The sequence below is a fragment of the Pangasianodon hypophthalmus genome, chromosome 6 (genome assembly GCF_027358585.1).
Source record: "Pangasianodon hypophthalmus isolate fPanHyp1 chromosome 6, fPanHyp1.pri, whole genome shotgun sequence".
Taxonomy (NCBI): Eukaryota; Metazoa; Chordata; class Actinopteri; order Siluriformes; family Pangasiidae; genus Pangasianodon; species Pangasianodon hypophthalmus.
This window is the reverse complement of record NC_069715.1, coordinates 3014811-3032171: the sequence shown is the minus strand read 5'-3', so window position 1 is coordinate 3032171 and position 17361 is coordinate 3014811. Positions and strand designations below refer to the sequence as shown.

General features: G+C 38.6%; 1 protein-coding gene across 2 annotated transcripts in view; it reads right to left on the bottom strand.

Annotated features, from left to right (window-relative positions):
- LOC113534491 (carbohydrate sulfotransferase 8) overlaps window positions 1-17361 on the bottom strand; it is a 101681-nt gene that overhangs the window by 69077 nt on the left and 15243 nt on the right. The window contains exon 2 of one of the 2 annotated variants that reach the window (XM_026927340.3): window positions 14414-14885. The exons of the other annotated variant lie outside the window; for it this stretch is intronic. The gene's annotated coding sequence lies outside the window, so the exon portion shown is untranslated. The remainder of the gene's footprint in view (window positions 1-14413; window positions 14886-17361) is intronic. 2 annotated transcript variants of the gene reach the window in all.

The window sequence follows — 17361 nt, the reverse complement described above, 5'->3', positions numbered from 1 at the left end:
ATTGGACTCTAATTGGAGTATATTATCACATTCATCACTGCAAATTTGGTTTAATTTAACAAAATGGCTTCCACACTCATTATAGAGCAGTTTATAAAATAGCACTTGATCCAGCACATTGTATTACTTTACTTTTTTGTGTGTCATGAGTTAATTGAGTGCAATTATTAATGAAGCCACGAAATACTAAATTGAGGTCATGAAATGATAATGTGGGATGTAGGCTATTTTATCATGCCTGAGTTACTCCAATAATGGTGATGTTTTTGTTCATTTGATGCGCTCACCTCCTGTTAAGAAGATGTGCCTATGGTTTGAAGGATTAAGAGTGCTGAGCGAGCTCATCTGCTACACTTACAGCTCACTTTGAATTAATTTTTAATTTTATCCATAAAAAATTGCCTCCTTTAGAGAAGCAACATCTCAGATTAAGATGTGTCTCCTCCTCCTTCCGTCTGTACGTACTGAATTTGAGGTCTGAATACTGATGTGAGAAATTTCTGTATTAAATTCTCAACTTGTGTGCTTAATTCAACTCTAAATACGGCCCATCATGCCTAATGTTCCTCACACAGGTTCATCGTGTTGTGTTTTTAATTCTATTCCAGTTTCAGCTCAGCTTCATCAGGTAGCCAAAGGATAATTCTCTCTCTGAGGAAGATTTGGGAGGGAAAACTGTGTTATTACAGAACCTGGGCTTTGACACAACCCATGCTGGACTAAGTGACATTAAAGGTCTTCCGGTAGAATTGTGGGCCAGAAAACAGCGTCCGGAAAAAAGACACAAGCAAACAAGGTGAAAGTCACGAGCTGTCTCATGCATTATTCCTAACCTCTTACTCTCTTCATTCTCTGGGGAATTGTCTGACACCCTGGATGAATAATTAAGAACTGACATTTCATTCTCACTAAAGGTGACGTGTGTGTGTGTGTGTGTGTGTGTGTGTGTGTGTGTGGGTGGGTAGCATTCTTTCCTGAAAACAGCTGACTTGTAGACACACAGAGTGTTTGCTCCTGAAGAAAGGACATTAAAGCGAGCCACAACACCCCAGGGCCACTCAGAGGTTTGATTTCTGAACATATGCAACGTGCGGCTTTCCAAAGTTCAGACGTGCGGAGATGTAATGAGTCTCCGTATCAAGACCACCTGAAACACTGGTTCAGATATTCACATATTTTCCACTAATATCTACTAACACACTGTAAATGAGTGGAAGCAACGGATGTGATGTTAAAATTTAGTACCTATAATTAGAATTGTAAAATGTTAACATTTTTTTACAGATCACATATGCAGCACGGCTGTTTCACAGGCAGTTTGTGAGAAATCCTACATATCTTGATATATTGTATATCTTGATATATATTGTATATCTTAGAAATGCCTTTGAGAATCACTTTTGAGATATAATATTTTTGTCACATTGCACACCCCTATCCATACCAAATCCCTCTCTTTTTGCATTACTCAGTACCACAGTAGGGCTGTAGGAATTACGTTTTCCAAGACTGACCCTGGATAATCTTTAACTCAGGCTGTGTGTGTCCTCCATGTCCTACTCACGCACACCCATAAATAATTTCAAATCCCACCACATATCGGGTTCTCACTGAAATGTTCGGCAAAGATAAAGCTGACAATCTGCATCTGCACTACACGTGGAATGGTCATTGTTATTGAGGACTTTGTAGAGCATTAAAACTGGCATTTATGACAACAAGCGTTGCCTCTGCTATATGTCATGCAGTCTAACAAATGTCCAGTGTGTATTTTGTGTAACAATGTCGGCAGTGTTTTTATTTCATCTAGGCATGGCAGACAATAACATAAAACTTGGTTCAGTTGTGTCACGTTAGCCGTTAGCCCTGTAGCTCTTCCGCAGTCACCTCCCTCCTAGTACTGACCCAGGCTAAACCACGCCCCCATCTGTGCCAGAGCATTAGTCAAAGTAACTTAAGTGCTAAGTAGATGAGTCTTCGTCTACCTGAACGCTTTTCTATCTCACGTTGGAAGCTGATCTGTTTGAGCAGAGTGTACAGAAGTGAGGTATCGCATCGCTCTCTTTTGGTAGAGACGAAGCGAGGGCTAAATCCTATATGATCCAGCTAAAAATGCCTCAACATATACGCACTGATTAATATTTACCTTTACCTAGAACATTTCCATTTACCTGCACATTGTTGTGATTTTCCTGCTCTAAAACGCCCACTTCAACTCAGCAAGAGGTGTTAATTTGCCAATTAGTTGAATCAGGAGTGTTGGAGCAGGGAAAACACTCAGATCTTCAGGTTGACCAGGGGCCCTGAAACATCTGGCTCTTGTTCTTAACGCTTTTCCTAATTTACTCAAATGCTCTAAAACACCATCATTCGAGTCGGTGAAATGAATAAACATGCATTTGTACATTTCTTTTATCCTTTACAATATACATATATTTATATTAATATTATTATATTCATTATTATATATTAAATATAAATATATTTATTTTATCATTTACAATGATAAATGTGTGAGAACGAGTAAAAGAATAATGACCCTTGCTCGAAAAGCGTTGTATCACCAAAAGGGCTTCGTTAATTTTTTCATAAGTTACAGTAGGTATGTGAAGCACTAATTTTACTCGTGCTTGAACATTTTAATTCCAGACATTATTTTCCTTTTGCTTTACAAAATATAAATCATTAGCAGGTGAATGTGGTCTGATTATTTAATTGTAGACTGATTATTTTAAAAGTAGGCTTCTATGGCACAATCAGAGAAGGTCACGACTTTTCGATCTGGGAACAGAAGCATGGCAAATATCTATTGATTCTCTCTCTCTCTCTCTCTCTTTCTGTCTCTCTCTCTCTCTCTCTCTCTTTCTGCCTCTTTCTCACATCTCCGTCACATGCACCCTGTCGGTTGTGTCCCGAGTTTGTGAGAGCGAGGCGTCCGGCACAGCCATCTGGAGAGCTGCAGCATGTTTCAGCCTGCTGGGATGATGCCAGTACTGAAAGTCTCAGCACACACACACACACACACACACACACACACGCACACTTCCTCTGTGCACACATGATCACGTGCACAAATAACAAGTACACATTTTCTTCTCGAAGCACACACACACACACACAAGTGCACATTTCTCATACAAACAGATAAAAGCAATCACACATAAACACTGTGTATAAACACACACACACATTTGGTAAGAGTACAAACGAGCTTGCAGGCTCTCTGAGGAGTCATGCGTCAGAGCCTGGTGGTGTATCAGGCATCATGCTAACAAGAACTAACACATTTACTGGTACTGAAGAGTAGCGTTGATGCCAAACCTTTAGCGGATGAACACATGCTAATGCTGTCCCCGTGCTAATGCTGTCCCCGTGCTAATGCATCCCATGCTAACAAAGAGCAAAAGACACCTCCTCTATGATTAAGAACTGGGTAATGATTTGCAGATGAGTCAGCAAACTGGTGCACTTCCCTGTCACTAACACTACCCACTAACACTAACACTACCAACTAACACTACCACCTAACACCTCTTACTATCACTAACACCTAACGCTAACACCCTTCACTAACACCTGTCACTAACACTACCACCTAACACTTCTTACTATCACTAACACCTAACGCTAACACCCATCACTAACACCTGTCACTAACACTACCACCTAACACCTCTTACTATCACTAACACCTAACGCTAACACCCATCACTAACACCCGTTACTAGCACCTGTTCCTAACACTAACACCTAACACCAACACTTGTTACTAACACCTGTCACTAACACTACCACCTAACACTTCTTACTATCACTAACACCTAACGCTAACACCCATCACTAACACCTGTCACTAACACTACCACCTAACACCTGTTACTAGCACTAACACCTGTCACTAACACTACCACCTAACACCTCTTACTATCACTAACACCTAATGCTAACACCCATCACTAACACCTGTCACTAACACCCATCACTAACACCTGTCACTAACACTACCACCTAATACCTCTTACTATCACTAACACCTAACGCTAACACCCATCACTAACAACTGTCACTAACACTACCACCTAACACCTCTTACTATCACTAACACCTAACGCTAACACCCATCACTAACAACTGTCACTAACACTACCACCTAACACCTCTTACTATCACTAACACCTAACGCTAACACCCATCACTAACACCTGTCACTAACACTACCACCTAACACCTCTTACTATCACTAACACCTGTCACTAACACCCATCACTAACACCTGTCACTAACACTACCACCTAACACCTGTTACTACCATCTTACACTAACACCTGTCTCTAACACCTGTCACTTGTATATTAATATTATTACACCACAGCGCTGTTGAATTCTGGATTGTGATTGGTCAGAAGGTGTTGAATAATTTTCTATAACAGCAGCTCTGACAGTAGTAGCAGGTTTATATTAATGCGTTATATATACCTTATTAAGATTTATATTAATGCGTTTCTATAGTAACAGCTCATTCACAGGAACTTGTACAGCAGATGCTCCAACATGAACTAAAACTAACCACGGATCATTCTGAATAATTTTGCACAATTATTGATATGGTGAAGTTTTCTTGTATGGAGATGTTCATCTAGAAGGCTGTACATTGATTTGGCTACTTAGTTTTTTAATAATAGCTTAATTAGTTGAAAAAAAAATTATTTCCTTCACTTTCCAACTATTTCATGCATGTCAGGAATTATTATATTACAGCTACTGAGAAATGATTTTACTTTTGAATAACAAAAACTCATCTTTTACACTGTAACATGTAACATGTAAAAAATTCATACAAACATTCAGTGGCCACTTTATTAGTTGCACTTACCTTGCATTTACACATTTATGGAAGGAGTCTCCAGTGTCAGCGTGTTGTAACAGTTAGAGGTAAAGCTGTAACTTTAAGTTTACGCTTTGTGGATTCTCAGTAACATGACATTTATAGCTGCTATAACGTAAGTGAGAACAGGAACTAACTTGTTTCACGGATGTTCGCACAACATTAAATGTAACTATAATTGGATTAAAAATGACAGGTTCTTTAATTAATAAACAGATTGTAATCGTAGGCAAATTGCTGAGGTGTAAGAGGAATAAAAGCCTATGGGACGTGCCAGTATGCCCCTTTGCGTTTTATGCCTTACAGTCGTATCTCAGCTAGGCTTCTATATTACTGACTGGAAGGTTGTGAGTTGAAATCCCAGCACTGCCCTTAAAGAGCAACTCCAGTGTCCTCAGAAACCATCTGTGTCACTGGGGAAAGGGGTCACCTACAGACATGTCCTTTAAAATAAGCTCCGCCCCATGATGAGCTGATGTCACAGTGCGCCAGTAACATCTAAGGCAGTAACTTTTTGTGAAATATGGTAGTAAAATATGGAAAGTCAGAAATGACCAAAATAAGAGGATTTAAACTCATACATTTTACTTAAAACATGCATATTTACTTCATGGTTGCCAAAAAAAAAAAAAACACACATTTTGCATAGAAATGAGAATAATCGAGCAGTAAAAGGTAAAAGAAAAGTAAAATATTGCTTTAAGAAATGCCTGACTTGTCTAGTCCTGACCTTGACACCTGTCCCACGGAGCGGCTCCTGCATCTTCACACAGACGTGTGTAATATCCGATACGGACGACACCGAGTGGAAACCATCAGCAAGAATTACAGTGTTATTGAGGCAGAGCAGGTTAGACAGTAACCTGATTGGACATTGATGAAGTGGAGCAGCATCAGCTGTCATGTCGTGCGCACACACACACGCACACGCACACACACACACACACACACACATACAGCTTAAATTCTGAGCAATTTATAATCCTTAACCCTTACAGGAGTGCGACAGGAATATTGCAAGTGTTTATCTGAGATCATATCCACCACGGTGTTTCCGCAAAGTAAATCCGCCGCACACGTCCCTGTGTAAGCTGTTACTATAGAAACAATAGCGTATTAGAACGAGCATTAATACCGTATAAAGCTGTGATTTGCAGCTGCGCAATTGTCAGAACTGCTGTTATAGAAAATTAATCAACACCTTCTGATTCGAGAATTGAGCATTACTTTCTTTTTTTATGTCCATCCACTACTTCCTCTTCCTTTACATGCGGCACGGTGGGAGTGTAAACGTCACAAGTGAGCTCCACAGCACATCGACTTTTGATTTTTGGTGAATTCACAAAAACATCCTGGTTCTTTTAAGATTATATCATTATGCGTAACATGAATACGATGCTAAAAAGATAGAATAGAGATTTGCAGTAGTAAAAGTTGAAATGTAAGGAATATATAATCTAGTCTGAGAGTGATCAGTCCATACATCCTACCACAATATCATCTTACACCCTCTTTAGATCTACGAGGAAAACACTTATCGATTGGGGTGTTTATTGGATATTATATCAATAAATGCATGTGTGTGAAGATTTAAGTATACACACCTTTCAGCTGTACGCTGCCCTCTGGTGGCCGTGTGGTGTTTAAGGGGGAAATTCAGAGCAGAAAGCAAGTGTGCGTGTGTGTGTGTGTGTGTGTGTGTGTGTGTGTGTGTGTGTGTGTGTGTGTGTGTGTGTGTGTGTGGACAGTACAGCTACAACATAAAACAGCTCATCTGGATGATAAAGTTGTGCCTGGAGAGATTTTACAGTAAGACCCGACTATACTGAATCCCAAGTTCTGAAAAATAAAAGATGAGGAGATTTCTTCTGCCCTTTTGAAATTCAGAGCACATATAATTGCAGAGGTGGACAAATCATAAATGTATTAGCTCGCCCACAGGGAAAATGAAAGCTTCTGTGCATGTCCGGTCCTGTGTTTTGGTTGCCTGGAAACCTAACTGGCCAGGCTAAAATGTAGTGTAATAACGCATGGCAAGCTAGTTAAGTGCTTTAATATGGACTAAAGGGAAATGAATGAGCATATGAATTCCCGGGAAAGGAGCGTTTCTGTGCAGTCATAGTCCTTATCCACTTGTTAAATACACTTTAACACGTGTTTGTGGCCTCGACAAAAAATCCGCAAGTCACTGGTCAGTGTTTCGGTTATGAGCTGACATGTAAAAGCTATTATTCGAGTCTGGCTAGTGTCTTTATTTTCATCTCGATATGTTTAACGGTGTATTGTGCCAGCAGGAGAGTTTCGCGCTTGTCGGTTTCATCAGTATTCATACCTAGACTCGGAAAAGAACATCTGTTATCTGTCTGATTAATCTGTCTGATAACAATGGTTGATGTGTGTAGTGCAGCAGGCGGTGGGATTGTGAATGAGTAGCGTGATATAGTTACAGTATCAAGATTCGTCACATTATCATGAGGTATATAGTGTATAGACCCCTTGTTTGTTTGAAAACAAAAAACACCTGATGGTACCTGGTTAATTGTAGGTAACTACAATATGTTAGTAAAACGAATATGTTTGTGAACATGTGTCTGATTCTGACACCCAACAGCACAACATGACAGACTCTTCCTGTTTTAGAAACGTCAGAGTCACGTGTCAGAGCGACGTATCTCACTCAGGGGTCCGGATCAGTCAAGATCATTGAGAACCAGTAGGGATTCCTGATGGTTGAATTACGTATTGGAGAATTGCATGCTGGGTACTGTAGTTTCGCTAATTCTATTAAAATGCTGACAATAAGCGATACAATACTGTGCAACAGAATACTAAATACCATGACCAAAATAAAATATATTAAATTCTAGTTTTATGTCAGAATGCTCCTTTAAGTTTAAACCATTGATATGCACCAAACATTTTGAAAACATAAGCAATAGGGTTTATTTATTTATTTATTTTTTTAAATGCATAATTAAACTGCATGTCCAAGTGATTTGTCCATCCTTCTAATTGAGATGTAACTGGAATGTAATAGGGATGTAACTGGGATATAATTCGGGTGTAGCTAGAATGTAACGGGATGTGACTGGGATGTAATTCGGGTGTAACTGGGATGTGACTGGGGTGTAACTGGGGTGTAATTGGGATGTAACTGGGATGTAATTGGGATATAATTCTGGTGTAACTGGGCTGTAACTGGGATGTAACTGGGATGTAATTGGGGTGTAACTGGTATTGTAACTGGGATGTAATTAGGATGTAACTGGGATATAATTCGGGTGTAACTGGGATGTAAGTGGGATGTAATTGGGGTGTAACTGGGATGTAACTGGGATGTAGCTGGGACGTAATTGGGATGTAATTGGTATGTAACTGGGATGTAGCTGGGATGTAATTGGGATATAATTCTGGTGTAACTAGGATGTAGCTGGGATGTAACTGGGATGTAATTGGGGTGTAACTGGGATGTAACCGGGATGTAACTAGGATGTAGCTGGGACGTAATTGGGATGTAATTGGGATGTAACTGGGATGTAGCTGGAACGTAACTGGGATGTAACTGGGATGTAATTGGGATATAATTCTGGTGTAACTAGGATGTAGCTGGGATGTAACTGGGATGTAATTGGGGTGTAACTGGGATGTAGCTGGAATGTAATTGGGATGTAACTGGGATGTAGCTGGGATATAATTCGGGTGTAACTGGGATGTAACTGGGATGTAATTGGAATGTAATTGGGATGTAGCTGGCATGTAGCTGGGATGTAATTGGTATTGAGTGTTCTTTTGGCCTCCGGTGTTTGTTGAAACAGATTAACTGAGTGACCCTACAGACTATTTGTAGCATTTACTTCATACTGTTAGGATAAAGCTAAGGTAGTATAAGCTCTATTCACTTAATCCCAACTGGGTGATCATGACCCCGGTGTGAAGTGGAGGAATCTTATTACGCTCCTTATTATACAGTTACTTATCAAAGAGAAACGTTTCCAGCTTATTATTCAATTATTCATCTTAAGACATATTATACAGAAACTACTATAAATTATTCACTAACTGCAGTGAAAATATAGTTATGAGAGTGAGGAATGGAAATTAGGTCTCTCAGATGGGTCTTTGGGGTTTTAGGGGTTAATTTTACAGAGAATACTGTTTTGAAATTATTTCATCAGCGGTTGCAAGCTTCCGCTAAGAAAAAAACAGACTATCAGAATTACTCAGTAATATAGAGAACTGCATAGCAACACTAGTTTAGCATTTTAGCGAACATTTCTATTCATTCTGTATATAGTATGCTCTCCTAAAAAAGTAAAACTAATAGCAAAATTGTACATGTTCTATGTAGGCTAGCTGTAGGAGCAATTCTATGGCATGAGATGTTATCACTTAGCTTCGTATCTACTGTCACTAGTGTATACCATTATTGTGTTAACAGTTATTGTGTTGGTGGTATATTGTGTTATACACTATACGGCCAAAAGTATGCGATCCTGCCCATTACACCTATATGTGCTTGTTGAACATTCCATTCCAGGTTTTGTTATAATAAGCTCCACTCTTCTGGGAAGGCTTTCCACTAGATGTTGGAGCGTGGCTGTGGGGATTTGTGTTCATTCAGCTACAAGAGCATTAGTGAGGTCAGGCGCTGGTGTTGGTGAGGAGGTCTGGGGTTCAGTCGGTGTTCCAGTTCATCCCAAAGGTGTTCAGTGGGGTTGAGGTCAGGGCTCTGTGCAGGACACTCGAGTTCTTCCACTCCAACCTTCAGACACCATGTCTTCATGGAGCTTGCTTTGTGCACAGGGGAATTGCCATGCTGGAACAGGTTTGGGCCTCTTAGTTCCAGTGAAAAGAAATCATAATGCTACAGCTGTGTACAGTTGTGTGCTTCCAATTTTGTGGCACCAGATTGGGGAAGAAACACATATGAGTGTGATGGTGAGATGTCCACATACTTTTGGCCATATAGTGTATATACTTGTATACTGTGCTGATATAATAAAGTTGTGGGATTATTCTTCTTTGTCATTTTCAGATTTCAGCACATGCCTACCTTTAGAAAATGTTTCTGTTCCTGTTTTGAATGTAGTTGCTGCTTTCTTCTCTCCTGAACCAAAGCTCAGCTCACATTAGAATGAAACTGACCAATGAGTTTAATTCACAGGATGAGGATGAAATGAGGCCTGACTGCTCTGGCTCAAATCACAATGAATGACTTTTACAGTCTTCATTTAAAGTAGATCCATTAAACACACACTGTCCAAGTAAAGTACAAATCCCACAAAAGGACAGATGACATTACTGTTAGTTTAGTGGGGTTTTTTCTCATTTAAATGAAAGAGTTACATCTTCTCTGTTTTTCATGTTTGGTTCTGGATGAAACATGGCATGAACTCTGTAAAGCATTATACTCTCGAATGCGTCTTCCTACCTCTTTAAGACTGTGGGTAATAGTTTGCCCCACGTCATTCTTACGATGCCATCGATGAGATCTCGTGATATACTGCTCAGCACTAATAGTTGTTCGAGCTGTTGACAGATATTAGATTTTAGCCTTCCGTCTAATATCACCGCCGGCCGTCACTGGAGTTATTTAAAGTTAATTAAAATTAAATAAAGACTTAATTCAGCACCGAGGATGTGGCTGTGGACTATAGAGTCAGCCTGAAGCAGGATGTGTTACAAAATGTTGATTCATGTGCATTCAAGGGTGGAAGCTTTCTAATGAGTTCTCATCTGAAGCCAGCAGCAGCCATAATAAATGCGTATGGTGGGCTTAAGATCAGTCAGGGTTCGCTGCAACATCAGCTACACAGCAAAATCGAAAAAAATATATATAAGATCGTTTTTCCTATGTGCAAAGTGTAATTGAAGTTTCTTGCATTCAAGTGCACCAGTAACAAACTAGCCTGGTGTGTTTTGGTATCTTTATGACTAGGGGCTTCACAGATAGTCACGGCGTGTGATCAGACGGTGACATCACTGATGACCTTTGCAAAATACTGAGTAAAATGCATTTCCGTCTTTTATCATCTACTCATTCATTTTTTTAACCCCATCAAGTTCTTTTCTCCAGTGGTTCTCTCTTTTCTCCCCCTCACTTTGGACGTGTCCTAAATCACTCTTACAGCAGCCTTCCGTTTCTCTTCCCAAAGAGACACGACTGCACTGTAAACCCTTTTTCTGTATTTAATCCACTACTTCTGAAAACACGTTACATTGCTGCCTCTGCTGTTACTCCTGTCATTTTCATATCTAGGATTATTTTTGGTTAACGCCAAACACCATCTTCCTCCCTTCCTCATAGCTGTTCACTCTTTCAGCTTGTAACAACAATGTGATAAATACTGACAGTGTGAGAGATTTTATAGAAAAATCATTCTCAAAAATAAGAAAAAACAACAATCTGGGATTTTGTTTTTTGTTATATGTGCGAGAACACTTTTGTAAAAACATGTTTTTAAAAGGTTGATTAATACTGTGATATTTCCCTCCAAATGAAAATGCCCCAGTGTCTAAGCCCCAAATAGTGACTGCTAAAAATAAGAGTAGTACTTTAAAAAAAAATAATAATAATAAAGTATTAGCTACAACCAACCACTGATGAGTAACAAGGCCGAAATTCTAAAATCAAAATTAGTCCCAAAGCTCTGAGTTTTAATTACGAGTTTTAATGACGGTCATGTGCAGCTTATTACAGTAATTACAGTAGCACATGCACTTTTGCATTTTTATAAATCCGACTGGACACAAATGAACGCCGAGTTAATTAAATGCTGTTAAAGTCAGTTCGACACTGTAAAAGTTAATATTCCGCTGGAGTTCTTGCAACAAATTCCCACATGCACTAGAGAGCCTTGAAGAAGTTTCTGCTTGTTGGTGTGTTGTTTTTAATTACAGATTTCCTTCCCTTGTGTATAAAGACTGAAAAAGCTATAAATGACCAGAATTAATTACAGCTAACTTTCCCTTAGCTGTGTAATTATCCGCCACATACACCCTACTTACACATACAGGAAATGCAAACGAGCAAGGTGACAGGATGCTAACGATAATTGAAATAATTCCTAAAGGATTTTACACAATTAGTTTCTGAAGTTTATTACGTAAGATTCCGCCTCGTTAGCTTTTACATGATGGTTGCCTGAAGTGTGGTGAGTTGCTCACATTTTCCACCAATGTTCAGCATCGTATTAATGAGAAATCCAGTGTAGAAGAAGTGAAGTTGAAGCAAATGTCCCAGAATGCAATGCAGCTACAAGATGAGATTCTCTCTGGCAGGTTAGAGATCTGCGAGATGATGCGTGTGATGGTGGTGATGTAAAAGTTGAAGCTTTGGAGGCTGATCTTTGAGCAGTGTGTACAGATGAGGAGGTGAGACAGACTAAAAGACTAAAGCACCGCTGCATCACTCTCAACGCTAGTCGGTAGTCTGGTAGTGGAACGGCATTGTGGGTAATGTATGAAACCTTTAAAGTGAAACTAGACCAACTAAACAAAAAAAGTCCATTCAGATAAATTTTGGATACCACTGAAGGTCACATGTTAATTATAAAGATTAATATGCAAGTTGTTCAGGGTGGATGTTTCCTTTAAGCTAAATTTGCTAGGTAGCTAAATACAGTTATGCTAGTTAATAAGTTAGCACAGTTAGCTGAACTGATTTTTCCATATCATATTAATGATGAGACCATAACAATTATAGTATTATTAATGGAATTTTGGTGTTAGTCTGATGTTTACTGAAAATATTAGCTAAAATATCTCTCATGTGCAAGCTGAACTCCATCACCATAGCAACAATGCAACAATCGAAATTCCATGTACATCTGCTAAATTTTAATAAAATGTTAAACATTTAAAAATTCAAGATGTTAAGTATGTGATTATTAACATAATCGACATATATAAAGATTATATTTCGATTTTTTTTAAGCTATTGTCAGTGCATTTTTGAAAGGTGCTCACATTGTCTTTTTATTGTAACTAGCTAAACATGTTGCTAACATTTAGGCAGTTTTTCTAATGATAAACAATGTTGAATGTTGAATGTACAATATGCACTACGTAATACTAAATCCTTTTTTTTTTTAGTAATAGAGCATTTTAATGGATTAAAGCCCACTTTTTAAGAAAAACCCTGAAATATATTGTTACAGTTACAGCTACTTTGTGGTTAGCATGAAACCTATGCACAGCTACATACAGAAGAACTATCGCGCGTGCAGACTGAACTCCATCTCCATGGCAACAATCCAACGGTCAAAATCCCTTTAAATCAGCTAACTTTAAACAAAAACAATGAATATTCTAGAAATTCAGGACAAGTTTGTGATTTATCTTGGACGTAATAACATAATAAACACACATTAGACTATAATATACATTCAGTTGTGATTTTTTTTAGTATTTTAACGGAATATTTGTAATAACGTTTAACAGAAAAGGTGCTAACATTGTTATTTATCTAATCTGAAACAAGCTGAACATGCTAGCAAACATTTCAGGTTACATTTTTGTAACGGTTAATAATGTGAGGTGAGGAAAAATGATATTAAATAAATACTTTGAGGGTTTTTTTTTTTAGCAATGAAGCAACTGAACGTATTAAAGAAGACTATTTTAAACAATATAGTCTTTCATTACAGTTAGGCTACTTTCTCGTTAGCACAAAATATCACGCGTGCAAACGGAACTCCATCTCCATGGCAACAGTCCAACGGTCAAAATCCCTTTAAATCAGCTAACTTTAAATAAAAACAATGAATATTTTAGAAATTCAAGAGAAGTCTGTGATTTATCTTGGGTATAATAGCATAATAAACACACATTACTCTATAATATACATTAAATTGTGACGTGTTTTTTATTTTAACAGAATATTTGTAATAACGTTTAACAGAAAAGGGGCTAACATTGTTATTTATTTAATCTGAAACAAGCTGAACATGCTAGCAAACATTTCAGGTTACATTTTTGTAACGGTTAATAATATGAGGTGAGGAAAAGTGATATTAAATAAATACTTTGAGTTTTTTTTTTTTTTTTTTTTTTTTTTTTTTTTAGTAATGAAGCAACTGAACGTATTAAAGAAGAAAGAAGATTGAAAGAAGATTTCTTTAATATTTTAAACAATATTGTCTATCATTACAGTTAGGCTACTTTCTCGTTAGCACAAAATATCGCGCGTGCAAGCGGAACTCCATCTCCATGGCAACAATCCAACGGTCAAAATCCCGCTCAGTTTGAATCAGCTCATTTTAAATAAAAAATGTAGCAGTGGTATTATTATTATTATTATTATTATTATTATTATTATTTTAGACAAGCTTGTGAAATTTTAGTACTGGAGCAACTGACTGGATTAAAGTCTACTTTAAGAGAGAAAATAATGGATAACGGAGTGTATCTTTACACAGTGCTGCTTTGAGAGAGTAGAGCTGTAAGTTTGTGTACTGATGGAGAAGACTGACACGGTGTATACGAGGTGTTGGTGTAGTGTTGCAGTGAAATGAAGCCCACACTCACCTGTTCATATGAGCAGAGAAAGTGAAGCTTCCGGTCCGTGTCCTCTCCTCAGCACCATCAGAGCGCGAGCCGCTGCTCGGCTGCACGCGCTCCAACATCCACGCCTCTGCCCGCGCTCGCGCTCGCGCTCCTCTCCTCTCCTCTCCTCTCGCGCTCAAGCTTCACGGCTCTGATCTGCTGCTGATCTCTAATCTCTCCACGGATCCGCGCGCGTGTGTGTGTGTCGTGAGTGAGAGAGAGAGAGAGAGAGAGAGAGAGAGACTGGGCAGCCCCACACCCGACGAAGGAGAAAAACAAAAAAAAAAAAAAGAAAGAAAAGAAAAAAGAAAGACAGAGAACCCGCCCCGAGAACCTGCGCGTCTGGGCTTGAGGATCCGCCGCGTGCGCGCGTGCAAGCGGCGCGAGGAGTGCCAAAGTGCGTTGCGTTGCGCAACTCAGTGTCCGGTGTGTGGCGGAGAAATCGACTCAGCATCTGAGTTTATAGCAGAGAGAGAGAGAGAGAGAGAGAGATGTGGGTGTGTGCCTATTTGGAGCTCTGTGAATCTTCCCACACGCTCTATATGGAATGTGCATCATATATCCATGATACACACACACACACACACACACACACATATATATATATACATACATACATACATACATACTGTGTGTGTGTGTGTGTATACTGCCCAGCACAAACACACACACACACACACACACTGCCATATATATATATATATATATATATATATATATATATATATATATATATATATAATATAGCAGTATGTATATATATATATATATATATATATATATATATATATATATATATATATATATATATATATATATACATACATATACACACACTGCCTAGCATGCAGACACACACACACACACACACACACACACACACACACATATATATATATATATATATACATACACACACACACGCACGCACACTGTCCAGCACATGGTCTCACACACACACACACACACACACATTTTGGGCCAGGCTTAAGCTTTTATTTTTTGCCTGTATATATATATATATATATAAATATATAGGCAAAAAATAAAAGCTTGGCCCAAAATGGCAAAATATGAAGCTTTTAATGATCTTAACACCAAATCATTGGTCAGAAAATGAGCAAGAATGAAACAAGTAGATAAAGGAAGTTAATATGCGATAGAGTTTCCCTTTGATTGTGCTGTGGCAGATAACCAAATAATGACTAGTCTTTAAAAAAAAAAATCCCAGAAGATATTTTTGGAAAATTTTGTACACCCAGATGTGCATTAGTTTGAATTTTACATCAAACATTTTAATCATTGTCATGATTTTACGTTTGCGTACAAGAAGACTATAGAAGTGAATTTCCCTGTTTCTAGCTTTTCCCCAAACAGAAGAAGGAAACCAGTAAACAGTTGCACAGGAACTCTGAGGGTCGTATCACTGCACGTCGTATCAGGTGAATCTACCCCATAGGTCACGTTGCAGGTTGCAGGTGTACAGTTACTGAGCGTAGCCGAGGCGTCACCATGTCACAGCGAGTAGCATGGACGCTTCACTGCTCCAGGATTTAATCCTGAGCTCGGGTTTCTGTCTGTGTGGAGTTTCGTACGTGTCCCATGTCTGCCTGGGTTTCCTACAGATTCTCCGGTTTCCTCCCACCTCCCAAAAACATGCATGTGTGACGGACTGGCGTCTCATTCTGGGTTCCCGGGATAAATTCATTGCATTCCCAACCCGGATGAAGCACTTACTCACAACGAACGAGTGCAGCCGGTTTGTTGCCTCATTTATCAACCTGCATACGCATGAATTTATTCATAAATCGTTCGCAGGAATGTTCAAGAAATGTTGTGTTCATGAAAATACGAGTTTGTATAAATTTAAGTAGAGTATAAGGATACTTACTGATGTGAACGTCAACTGATCAGCTTCAAATAGTTTAATTTATCGTTTGGTGATCATTTGGTGAAATTCACTATCAATGAAATGAAAGAAAGCATTCCAAAATAAATCCTTAATTTAAGACAAATAGTACTAGCTGTTCGATTAAGAGAAAAGTAATGGCACCCTATAAAATCCAAGGGGGGAAACGTTAGTGTATGAATGGTAGTCTACACACTGCACTGAATGAGTTGTGTTACTGGAAGATTTAGCATACACCATGTTTAGGATGCGCTCTTTCACCATTGAGCTGTCATTTTGTCACGTTCAGCTCTCTGTGAGCATTGCCTTTTATGGTATTTTGTGGGAGTGGCAAAATGTAAGTGTGCCTTGAATGTGCTTGGGAATTTAAGGCTGATCGGTAATCATCAATATACGCAAATGATTGTGACGAACATCAGACTTGCAGAAACTTTTTAGTTCGGTTTGGTGTACGAAAGCATTTACACACAAGTTTATTGAAAGATTGTTAAACGAGGCTTAATAAGGCAGACACTGGGTGTATATAACATGTTTTATGGTAGTGTAGTCCAATTAACAATCAGTCAAGTCGAATCTTACTCCTGTTGAAGTAAACAGCAGCAACACTGATAGTCATTATTTGTATTTTCACACCTGCTAGTGCAGTTTGTCTTTAAACACAATGTTAATAGTCTCACTGTCTTTTCATATCCATTGGTTCTGCCTGTACAAGTGTCTGCATATTCACACAAAAAAATAAACATTGTTGCACAAAAACTCAAACTCAAAGACCTCCGCTTACACAAGAAAGAACCATTTGTCTTCAAACTGTCAGGATAATGAGAGTGCTGTTTGTTGTGAAACATCACTCTCATTTTATTCGTCTAAATAGCATTTTCGTTTTTCATGCATTCACACCGGCAATCAGCGGATTACAGCAGCTATTATGGATATAAAACAAGCTCATTGTTAAAAGCACCGAGTGACTCATATGGTGGAAAATCTCTGTGTCCCCTCCAGAACCTTATTATATATGACAGAT